General features: G+C 35.1%; 1 long non-coding RNA gene across 4 annotated transcripts; it reads right to left on the bottom strand.

Annotated features, from left to right (window-relative positions):
- Positions 1–3,172: 3,172 nt before the first annotated feature.
- On the bottom strand, positions 3,173–9,932 carry LOC147549127 (uncharacterized). 4 transcript variants are annotated; one of them, XR_015238278.1, is made up of 4 exons: positions 9,342–9,932; positions 5,570–7,901; positions 3,863–3,982; positions 3,173–3,653 (listed from the first exon to the last, which is right to left on the bottom strand). It is a non-coding gene; the product is annotated as an uncharacterized LOC147549127 (long non-coding RNA). The 4 variants fall into 4 exon arrangements; XR_015238277.1 differs by having other exon boundaries at positions 3,173–3,982; XR_015238280.1 differs by lacking the exons at positions 3,173–3,653; positions 3,863–3,982 and having other exon boundaries at positions 3,990–5,782; positions 5,918–7,901.
- Between the last annotated feature and the right edge of the window lie 2,725 nt (positions 9,933–12,657).

Below are 12,657 nucleotides of genomic sequence, written 5' to 3'. Positions count from 1 at the left end.
ATAAAATTATTCTTTAATTTCACAAGAATTAAATGTGCTCCAAGCTGCTTAACCAATAAGAATGAAATGTATCCTTCTCGAGAAACTGAAGAAGTCAGCTTATGTGGCCGTCTATTCAAACAGTTTTTATTTCCGAGAATTTAGGACCCACCTGAAAGACGATAATTAGTCCACGCCCTCTAGAGGCCCTCGTATTTGTTTCCTTCAGCAACTTACCTAACCACACATGCACCTCTAACAGGCATTCCAAAAATTTAAGGGCAGGTATTAATGTAATAAGCATGTTCCGTTATACAACATCAGCAAGAAGCCGAGGAAAAGAAGAAAGAATACTGAACTCCATAATGATATCTGCAGAACAATTCATGCCAAAACTCAGTGTGTTCTTACAATGACCATGTACTAAGATATTTAGCAGGGTCTCCAGTTTGTCAGAGAGAAATAGAAGATCGTAGCTTGCTATTGTCGAAGTTATTCTTCTAAATTTTGAAATATCGACGCTCCTGAAATCGTAATAGAATCAAGCTATTCATTGGTCGGGTTAACTAATCCAGCAAACCAGTCCTTCAAGCAACAACTATTTATGAGACAACTAAACCTAGTATATCGTGCATGCTCATTTCTAATATATCTGTCTCTGGTTGGCTAAACATGGAAGCATTCTCCTTTAAAAAATATAAAAACCTAAACCAGAATAGGTAAGCTTGTCCACAACAATTTGCTCATAACGAAAGTTTTCTTAATTTATATCTCAAATGGAATATATAACATAATGAATAACTTGAAATGCTTAATGAAAAAGAACCAAGAACATAGTGTGAAATGGGTTAGAATTTAAACTTCACCTGCAAAGCTTTTCCACAACAATTTGCTCCGAACCATCCCTAACTTCGTCCACATTATAACATAACATAATAGAGCAAGGACACGCTTGATGAAAAAGAATCACGAAACTGTATTTATAGTATAAAAAAGTTATAATTTTTAATTTGCCACTTCTTGTAACTCTAGATGCTAAAAGTTTTGCTTCAACAAATTTCTCATTTCAACAAAATATTCGAAACCAGTGAGTTGCTATAGGACATGCTTATAATTAGGTGCTTCCAATATTTGAATGATAATCCCACAATGTTCTTCTATGTTCATATCAATAACTTACCATAATACCATCTGGAACAAAGCAATATAGTTTAGGCTAAGCCGATAGCTTATGATTATGTTTCTTTTTTCTTATTTGCTGGATAATTTTGGGGATCGAAAACTGAAACCGATATATAGATCTTTCAATAAAGTATATGGGACGATTAAACAAGTACCTGGTACTAGAAGAATTAATGATGTTGTCTGAATTCCTTTGCAAACAAATAACCAGAAAACATAATCCAACACATTCCTTCCTCAGTAGGAAGAAAAAGAGTCTCTGAGCTTGGCTTATATCTTCAGAGTTCGATTAATTAAGGGTGCTTCCAACTCTAATTATTAAATATGCATCTCTGAGCATTACATTTACGACGATTTGCTAGTCATTATGACAAAGTATTACCTGATCAGCTCGGAATATATTGCACATTAACCCACATTACTTGGCAACTTGCGGTTATGTAAGCATTAGCTTATTAAATTGCACAACCACAAATGCACATGTTCATGAGCTCCAACGCAAAAATATCAAGAATCAAATTCCTGAAAAACTTTGAATGGGACTTACACTAACAATTTAAAATATTAGTAGCCTCCATACACCGTAAGTGTAGAAGTATAAAGACTAAAGTATACCAATTGCCAGCCATTACTTGTATTCTAAATTATAGTCTGTTTTAGCTCCATCTCAAAAGAATCGACATTATTTGGACCAACTGCCAGCCATTTTCGCAGGAATGTTTGAGAGCCTCAATAACATCAACGACTTTAGAACCTTCAAAAATGCATCTTGGAAGAATATACAATGGCCTATTCAACTAAGTAGTCTTGATTCGTTTGGTTAGCCAACTCAGCATCAAAAACAAATTGTGTGGCATTTAGCACCCGGAACTAAGTATTCCTTCAAATGTACCCGATAGCATCAAGTAAGTTTTAACCCGGATCAATTAGTTAAAATGGTTCCTAAAATGTCTTCAGGAGGCAAAAGTTAAATGGTCTTGGCATTATCATGTAGCTTCCAAGACTCAAGGGCTTCATGAGCCTTCAAGCCACTAGGTGATTCCAAATTAGCAGATTTGTTGTCTCTAAATTGTTAGCTCGACTAAGGCCCTCGAATATTATATTGCCAGCAGTCATATTGTTCATTTTTTTTGTTCAAATTCTTTCCTCGCGCAAAATCAGGAATAAGAATCAGCCGCAATATAGCTTCCTCTCCTTGTTATTTAAATTGTTATCTAATCAAAATCATATGTTCTATAATAAAACAAGTTATTATTTCTCTTTTGCCACTTCATGTAACTCGTGATGGTAGAAGTTATGTTTCAACAAACTTGTCGTCTCATCAAAATATTTGACACCTGTCAGCTGCTACAGAACTTGCTTCAAACAGAGCTCTTCTAATATTTGGTGTCACTAAAATGATAATTTGACCGAGATATAAAACTTGTGATTGCGTTTCTTCTTCCTTATTAGCAGGATAATTTGAGAGAAAGCATACAGGAAAATTAAACAAGTACCTGGTAATAAAAGAATAGCGCTGCCCAAACTCCTTGGCAAATAGAAAACTAGAAAGCTGAATGCCAGTAGTATTAGTGCAAAGAAAACGAGTCCCTCGTATTAAATCCTCAGAGCTTGATTGGACGACGGTTGCTCCCAACCTTAGTTATTAAACAAACATCTTCAAACATCACATGTATCAAGTTCTGCTACTCATTAAACCAACGTATTGCCTGATCAGTTCATAGTGAATGGCACATTAGCTGTTTAATTACAACGTGACATCATCGCATATTCATAAGCTCCAACAGAAAAAAGTCCAGGTAGCTAAGTTTGTATACACCGTTAAGTGATGAACGTGACTTACACTAAAATATCATCAACAAAGTGGGAAAAAAGGAGCACAACTAAATAAAGAATCTCCATACACCATAAGTGTTAAAGTACAACCACAAAAGTAACCCAACTGCCAACCGTTACACAAGAAAATGCGCCTGGAGATTAACGGTTGAAGAAAATGACAAGGAAAAGAATGTGACTCTACAATCTAAATTTCATAAAAGGGCCATCAGTACCATGTGTCCAACTAGCTGCGTTCAGAAATCCCTCAAATAGTTCACCATCATGGTTATTGCTTAAATTAAAAATGACAAGAAAGTACAAATAAAAACAAAAAGCTGCATGGTTCATTCCTTCCAAGTTGTCTACTAACTGGAAAACTTCAAGGTTGACTATCAAATCCAACTATAAGTGTAAGTAATTGTGTTAAACAACAGATCTTGTTTTCTGAAAGTTCTAACGTGTCTTCAGTTAGATATCTGTACAAGTTCAGTTATGCCTTCTGAACATAAGATTTTCAATGCATAGTATGACAGTTCAGTCCTTGACTCCTTGTCATTTATCATCATTCTGAATTCTATTCAAGCATATACTGGAGCCACTTCACTAATATGAATCCTCGTTCTTTAATTTGAACAGAAAGAGAAATCCGAGTAGACAGATGCCTCAGTGTGGTCCTTAATCCATGCATAATTAAAATGAAAAGGAATTAGATGTTTCATGCCAGAAATTCTGATGAGAAAAATGTTAAGCATCAACTGAGATCAAAATTGTCATAATAGTATGACTGTTCCTTTTAACTGATCAAACTTCAAAGCTGATAAAAAAAATTGGCAGACCAATCACTGGTAAACTGAAAAAAAAAACCATCACGAAACTTAGATACCTCAATGGTAGAGTCACTCATTAAAAGTTCTTCTGCGACAAGTTCGAATTCTGATACTGGGTACTCGGACAATCCAAAGCTGATACTGCCTCCATAAAGTATACTGATTTGCCCTCTTACCTTTACAACAGAAAATTTAGAAATAGCAATGTCACTCCTAAAAAAGATAGCACAGACCAATGATACCCAGACCGCAGTTCGCTCCGATATGTGGAGCACGTACAAGTAGGCTACCGTGTGAGCGTGCGGTATGCTGTGGGTATACAGCTTGAGTACTCTATTTTAGGGTCCGAACCATTTTGGACTATTTTTACTAGACAAGAAACACTTCCTATGATTTATGTAAAATAAACACAACTATTATCAGCCATTTTATCACAGTTGAACCTACAATCTTCACTATTTAACCAAACAATCTTTCAGTTAACAACTAGCTTAGCTCATAGATTTTTATAAATAAATTGTGTTAATCAAGGATGGAGATTCCTGTAGGTCAAATTTGGAGTATTGGATCGTGAACCTGCCCAAAAAGGGTATATGGTATCTAATACGCGGCACAGAAAAGGGGGATTGGGGAGTTGAGTATCTGGTAACTCTGACAAGAACTTCACACCATGTATGAGGTGAGGAGATAGAAGATTGTCATGTTTCATTTATGGTTACAACCAAGGTAGCAATTTGAAATATCTTTCACCGAACTCTTCATCTGTTGGGAAACCATCACATTCTAGATTGTCTGTTGTTTTAAACTTTTACGAAACAATAGATAACCTCTACCAATATTTCAATAAGATCGAGATTTTTGTTTAGAACATAAAATCGGAAATTTGGGTGGGATGCATTAACTATTTACCACAGTTAAGGATTGCGTAGGTCAAGGAATATATGAACATAACAAGGACTTCAGCGAATGTTTTGGATGAAGCTAACCCGAGAGAGAACGTCTCTTGAAAACTTGGTATTCTGTATACTTTCTCTTAAATAAGTTATGTTTACTGATCCAAAAGTCTTCAAAACTGGTCGTTCATACATCATCTATTAATCAAGCTGATTTACCTTTTTGATCCTATCAGAGCTTGTAAAGTTTCAAATGACTTGTGACTATAATATCCAATCTATCAGTGCCAAAGAGCAACTGCTCAATTTCAAACTAAAGCAAATTCCCTAATAAATTAATGTTCATATATTTTACGGATGGCCAGCGAGCCAGCCTACCCTCTATCCCCTTTAGAGATCAATCAGTTGTGCCGTTCCATAAGAAATTTGTTGTAGTCCTTTTAGACTCAAAGCAACTACAGCCAAAATCATGTTGGAAGACACAAAAATAGCCGCTATCAGTAGGAACTTTTACCCTTGAAGATGAGTCCTTTGAATGAACTTCCATTTTTCATTCAGCTCCCAGTAATACCACTCTCTATAGACGACAAACCTGAGGGGAACTAATATTCAACAAAAGTTAAGGAAAAGTAACTCCCCAATCGTGATGGTAGCGTCTCATCAAAATATTTGACACCTGTCAGCTGCTACAGAACTTGCTTCAAACAGAGCTCTTCTAATATTTGGTGTCACTAAAATGATAATTCGACCGAGATATATAACTTGTGATTGCGTTTCTTCTTCCTTATTAGCAGGATAATTTGAGAGATTTAAAACCACGAAAAACATGAAGATGTTTCAAGAAAGCATACAGGAAAATTAAACAAGTACCTGGTAATAAAAGAATAGTGCTGCCCTAATTCCTCGGCAAATAGAAAACCAGAAAGCTGAATGCCAGTAGAATCAGTGGAAAGAAAATGAGTCCCTTGGATTAAATCCTTAGAGCTTGATTGGACAACGGTTGCTCCCAACCTTAGTTATTAAACAAGCATCTTCAAACATCACATGTATCAAGTTCTGCTACTCATTAATACAACGTATTGCCTAATCAGTTCATAGCGAATGGCACATTAGATTGTTTAATTACAACGTGACATCATCGCATATTCATAAGCTCCAACAGAAAAAAGTCCAGGTAGCTAAGTTTGTATGCACCATTAAGTGATGAACGAGACTTACACTAAACTATCATCAACAACGTGGGAAAAAAGGAGCACAGCTAAATAAAGAATCTCCATACACCATAAGTGTTAAAGTACCATCACAAAAGTAACCCACCTGCCAACCATTACTTGTATTTAGTTTCTAGTCTGTTTGACTGCATCTCAAAAGAACCCCTCGTCTTTTGGTATCATACCTTGACTTGACGTATGGAGATACCCACAAAAATTAAAAAATATTGTAAATTACTACTTCAAAAGAAATAAGCATCTTCGAACATCACAGATAACCAAAAAACGAAAGCCAAATGCCAATTATCATTTGCAATAAACCAGTGCCAACCTTATTCTCGAGTAAACCCACAAATGTTAGTAATAGGTGATGTCAAAAGAAACTTACTGAAATTACAAAAGTAAGAAAAGAATAAAAAGAAATAAACAAAGTTCGACAAATAGGCAAGTCTCCGCATACGACACAAGAAATTAGTGTAACGACCAAGTAAAGTATTTCCTTGATCAAACTAGAATACATCTCACTGCCGTCATTAATCCCACATAACTTGGTACCTCGTAGCTATACCAATAACCACCTATCATACAATCTCGAAAAAATCCCATTATCATCATGGTTGGGTACACTGTACAGTGACATATGGAGAGACTTGCACTAAATACTTTTGGAACGTTGTCAAAAACAAATATCATAAAAATAAGCATCTCCTTACATCGCAGGTATAATTGTATAACCGCAATGGAAGTATACCAACTGTCAGCCATTATTTGTAATATAAGCAATACTTATACCTCTTTGTCAAACAGAAACATTTTAGGTATCAAACCGTGCTGTATGAAGCTGCTTGCAAGAATTAGAACTAGTATATATAATACTAACACCTGAAACAAAATAATTAATCAAAAGATAAGTATGCCTCCATCCATCTGTTACAAAATAATTAATCATAAGATAAGTATGCCTCCATCCATCTGTTACAAAATGGAGAAGAATTCACTCATTTTGTCACCCCAACTATCCCATGTTTACATACACCATAAATATTAACACCTGAAACAAATATGAAGCTATTACAAAATAAGACAAGTATCTTCTGACATCACAGGTATAAGTTATGACCAAATTTAAAGACCACTTGCCAACCATTCTTTGTAAACAAGCCAATGCCAACCTGAATCTCGATTGCAAAATTTTGGTGATAAAATGTGATGTCAAAAGGCACTCAAATCACGCGAATTTAAGTATTCCCCGAAAAAGAAGCTGATAAGTTTGACATGAAACTTCCTCTGCACCGTAAATGATGTACGAGACTTACACTAGAGGTTTCAAATATCATTAACGTAGGAAAAGAAAAACAGAAATAGAATAAGCGTCTCCATACGCAATAGGTGTGAAAATATAGCCACAAAAGTCAACTGCCAACCATTACTTGTATCTTATTTAGAGCCAACATTCCGAATCCATCCTGAATGAACCGACATTATTTGGTATCATACCTTAACATATGGAGATACTTACAGAAATTACAAAACTATCACCAAAAATGTAAACCAGCTGCCAATCATTATTTGCAATAAACCAACGCCAACCTTAATCTCGGATAGTTGGTAAGTAAAAAATGTGATGCTCAATGGAACTTACTCAAATCACAAAAGAAAAGAAAATAAATATTAAGTACGTCTCCGCACACAATACAAATCAGTGTCATTATCCTCACAGCCATCCCTACTATTATATAAGTGATCACCAGCATTACCAATTACATTCCCAAAAAAAAATATCTCAGGTATCATGGTTGTAACACTGTACTGTGACTAATGCAGAGACTTACACTTAATATTTAAAATATCATAAAATTGAAAAAGGAGAATAAGATAAAATAAGTATCTCCATACGTCATTAGGTGTAAAAGTAAACCAACTGCCAGCCATTACTTTGATAATCTGTCCCAACTCCTTCTCGAATGAACCCACGTAATTTGGTATGATACCTTGACATATGGAGATACTTACAAAAATTAGAAAAGATTTATAAAATATTTCTAAAAATAAAATAAGAATCTTTTTTTTGAAAACTTATAAAATAAGAATCTTTGACCATCACATGTAAACCGAACAAGCCAACTGCCAAACCTCAAGTGAAACCCACAATTGTTTGTAGAAAGTTGTGATGTCAAAAGAAAAGAGAAAAATCTAAGATAAGTTTAACAAATAGGTAAGTCTCCGCATACAACACACAAAATCAGTGTCACATTTCCCACTGCCGTCATTTATCCCAACTATTATATCAACGTCCACAGCACTATAGATCGTATTCCCAAAAAAAAACATGTATTATGGTTGTATACACTGTACGGTGACATATGCAGAAACTTACACTAAAAGCTTTTGTAAATTTGTAAAAAAAATGATAAAAGAGCAAAAATAAGATAATCATAAAATTGAAAAAGGAGAATAAGATAAAATAAGCATCTCCATACGCTGTAGGTGTAAAAGTAAACCAACTGCCAGCCATTTCTTTGATAGTCTGTCTCAAATCCTTCTCGAATGAACCCACATAATAGGTATGATACCTTGACGTATGGAGATGCTTCCAAAAACTAGAAAACATTTATAAAATATTTTTGAAAATAAAATAAGCATCTTCGAACATCACATGTAAACCGAATAAGCTAACTGCCAAACCTCAGTGGAACCCACAATTGTTTGTAGAAAGTTGTGATGTCAAAAGAAAAGAGAAAAAATCTAAGATAAGTTTAACAAATATGTAAGTCTCTGCATACAACACAAAAAATCAGTGCCACATTCCCCACTGCCATCATTTATCCCAACTGTTATATCAATGTCCACAAACACTATAGATCAGTGTCACATTCCCCACTGCCATCGCTTATCCCAACTGTTATATCAACGTCCACAACACTATAGATCGTATTCCCAAAAAAAACCATGTATCATGGTTGTATACACTGTACGGCAACATATGCAGAAACTTAAAACTTCTGTAAACTTGAATAAAGCATATTTATTTTTGGTGGGTATAAAGAACAATGTTGTCCGTTCCCGCCTTTTCAGTTTACGGCAACAGTTTTTTTCCTATCTCTCTGAATTTAGTTTTGGTGGGTATGAAGACACTGCCATCCATACTCTTGAATAAAGCATATTTTTGTAAAAGTTAACGTATTGAGAACTAGGAGTTCTTGAAAGATATACACTTGCTCCATCATAAAAGAAGTTTGATCCACAATATAAAGTGTTATCATTTGTTATTTGTTGTTTCGAATGTGACCTATTGCCATTCTTTTTTTTTTCAGAAACAGATTTAGGGTTTATGTTTAATGCCAATATTGCAAGAGAAATTCAAAAGCAGAGGCATATTTTAAGATTGACTAAAAGAAATTGATGTCTAGGAGGAAAGGGAAGAAAAATACCAGCAATATACACCAACAAATAACCCATCTGACTATCAAGTTCAATACTGGGTCGATTTCCTCACACTGATGTACAAGATTAAGATCGTTGGATCGAGTAAGAAGAAAGTGAAATCAGAGTTCCTCAAAGTCCAGTCATCTAGACTTGAAGATTGGGAATCGTTTGTTTGAACCGTAAAATTTAGGGTTTCGGGTATCATAAAATATTACGAACAAAAGAGTAGATCAAGTAGTAAATACCTTTGCTTGAAGAAAGTTAGGGTTTCCTAATGCCTAGATCCAGAGATCACGATGGTGGACTACCAAGAGAGAGAGAGAGGAAACAATACACTAGGGTCACCGTCATCTTCTGATAAAGATTCTCATTCTTGATCTTTCATTCCCACTTGGTTCGCGAATAAGAAGAGAGACAAAGAGAGAGAGAAACAGTCACAAATATCTCTGATGATCTCCATGGCGGAATCTAGTTGTTTCTCGATTGGGAGTAATGTCTCTCTCTCTCTATCTCTCTCGATTGTTTCTTGATTTCAACAAGGATTTTAACAATGATACCTGAATGAGGATTTGGGAAATTTGGGCCCGCTGACTCAAACTATCTAGTCAGCTTTCCGGTTGTCATATATTTCGTAAAGAAATTGCTAATTTTAGCCTTAAAAATGGGGTCGAATCACCGGTTGAATGATATGGCAGAGTAAGGAAGACCCTCGTGGTCGTACCATACAAAGGGAGGAATGGTTCAACCCATGAAGATTGGTTTCATTAAATTATGAATGTGGTCAGTCTATTTTTCTCTCCAATATATGTAAAATTATTGTAAATACATAGGTTAGGAGTGACAAGAGCAGAACCAATCTAACTAAACTAAACCGACTAATCAGGGTTGATCCAAACTGAATCATTTCAAGTATTTTGAACTACCTGAGTTGAATTTCTACATAGAAGGATATTTTTACATTTTATTTTTTTTTGATGAGAGAGAAGGCTATTTTTACATAGTGGACCATTTGAAATTTCAACATGAAATTAATTGTTTTTGCATCTTCCAGTTTTAATACTTTCACATTAGTATCATTTTGTATAAGACTTTGAAATAAGCAACTTGGTGACATTTGTTTAATTAATTACTTCTTTCATTTTTATTTTGTTGAAAGAAGTTGTTTATTTCATAGTCTTAGACAAAACGATACTAATGTGAAAGTATTCTTTTGGCTTGATTTTGGTGGTGGACCGCAACGGCTCAAAATCCGAGCACGTGCTAACGTTCACAATTCCTAGTTCAGAGAATTGTTTTTTTAGGTAGAAAAATTAATAGGGAAATTTTAAAGGCAATGTGTTTTTCGGTTAAAGACAATGTATTTTGCTCTCAAGACTTGGTCAAAACAAGTTGACCACGTGGCATTAGAGGCAATGCCACCTCTTTCTTTTCTGTCAAAGATCTCCCTCGACTTCCAGTAGACAACCTAACTTCAAAAAAGTTTCTCTCTGTTCTTCATCCTCCTTCTTTGTTGATAAACTCCGACTGGTTTATATGGGAAGAGAAGTTCTTTATGAAGGTTTCTTTTTTTTTGTCTTATAAGCATGAATCGAAGAAGATCTTGTTGATATGATAAATTGTGCCTCACTCATTTCTCTGTAAAATCTAATAATGTTGTTGATATGATTCTTATATTTACCCGTTTTACAGAAATCACCAATGATGTCCTCAAGATTGGTCGAGCTTAGAATCTCTATTGATCTTATGTATTTATGTGGGGTAATCCCAAAGCTTCCATGGAAGAATTTGTATCCCCATCCACCAAACCATGGTTACCCATAAGCTACTCCATAAAGAAGACGAAGATGCATTGATCTCTTCCATGATACGTCTTCAACTATAATTCTCCGTTTCCTGAGACAAATAAACATACCTAGAAACTAAACTCCTTTAAGTGATAGCAGAAAGGTTGAAGACACCATTTGACCGAAACAAATAAGCATACCTAGAAATTAATCTCGTTTGAGTGATAGCATAAAGGTTTAAGAATACACCATTTTCACCCGCTGAGTTTTACTTGCTTAAGGGTACCAATTCTGGTTTAAAATTAGACTTTGAAAACTTTTTTTTTTTTTTTGCAAAGGTAAGCGGGATTTTAAGGGGCCCCCCTAAACAAAAAACCGAGGTCTCTTACAAGCAAAACCAACAAAACAAAAAGCAAGAGCAAACCAACAAAACAACAAAAATCAAGCAGCCTTGGGCCAATGTCTTCGAAGTCTGATAACACCACCACAGTCCTCCTTCAGAATGGACACTAATTCTAAAGGCAGGTTCGAAATATCCAGGATCACCGTGCCCATGACTCCGGTGAAAAAGGCTCCTTCCTTTCGCCTGCCGACAGTTTGACGTCGTTAGGTCAAATTCTGATTTAGGCATTGCCTCTTGAACACACATTGCCTTTAACCAAAATACAGATTGCCTTTCGCGAGATTGCCTATAACAACTTCGAGCATTGCCTTTAAAATCTCCGAAATTAATACAATCATAATAACTAAAGATCGATGTTTTAGGGAAACAAAAAAAGTTTCTGGAAAGACGGTGAAACACCAAAAATATTTCACCAAACGCCCCATACTAGTAACCGGCCAGATATAAAATTGAGAATAGAAATAGGGGAAGAGAGAGGAGGGTTAATCATTTTCATTATTAGTTGAAGAGTAATTGAAATTTACAGTTTCATCAATTGGTTCATCAATGAAAGGCCTTGCTATTGATGTTGTTCTCTCTATATCTTTCCATGCTTAAGCTAAACTTGATGAAACATTCCAAATCTCAGAATCAACAAGCTCTATTTTAAAATCATCTTCTTTAAAACTTTTTTTGAAATAAAGGGAAAAAGATGGTTTTCAATTGAACTAATTGTTGATGGGTTTGATTCTTTGTCCTTGTCAAGAATCCGGGATAGGTTTGAGCAAAAGTTACATGTTGTTTAAGAAATCGGAGACTTGGGTATAAATAATGGGAGGATGATTCTTCCTCTAAAAATGAATCCAGCCATGGAATTACAATATTAGCAGAAAATTTCAGTTATGCAAAACGTCGAACAGTTCATGTCCAAAAAATTTTCTCTTTGTTTTACACTAAAACTTCATCACTGAATATCTGCGTTGAGACTTGGAAAAGATGATAGATGAACAAAAGAAGAAGAACAACCAGATAAACCCATTGAAGAACTACCCGATGAAATTTCAGGAGAAAGGGCTTGTTTGGTACATCAACTTCATCTCAATTCCCTATTACATATATGCTAATAGGGAAGGTCAGAGAAGAGAGAGAAGAGAA

Source organism: Eschscholzia californica, unplaced genomic scaffold, assembly GCF_041429995.1.
Source record: "Eschscholzia californica isolate CP2 unplaced genomic scaffold, dmEscCali1.0.p SCAF_3, whole genome shotgun sequence".
Classification (NCBI taxonomy): Eukaryota; Viridiplantae; Streptophyta; class Magnoliopsida; order Ranunculales; family Papaveraceae; genus Eschscholzia; species Eschscholzia californica.
The sequence above is the reverse complement of the archived record's forward strand: the minus strand, read 5'-3'. Positions and strand labels throughout refer to the sequence as shown.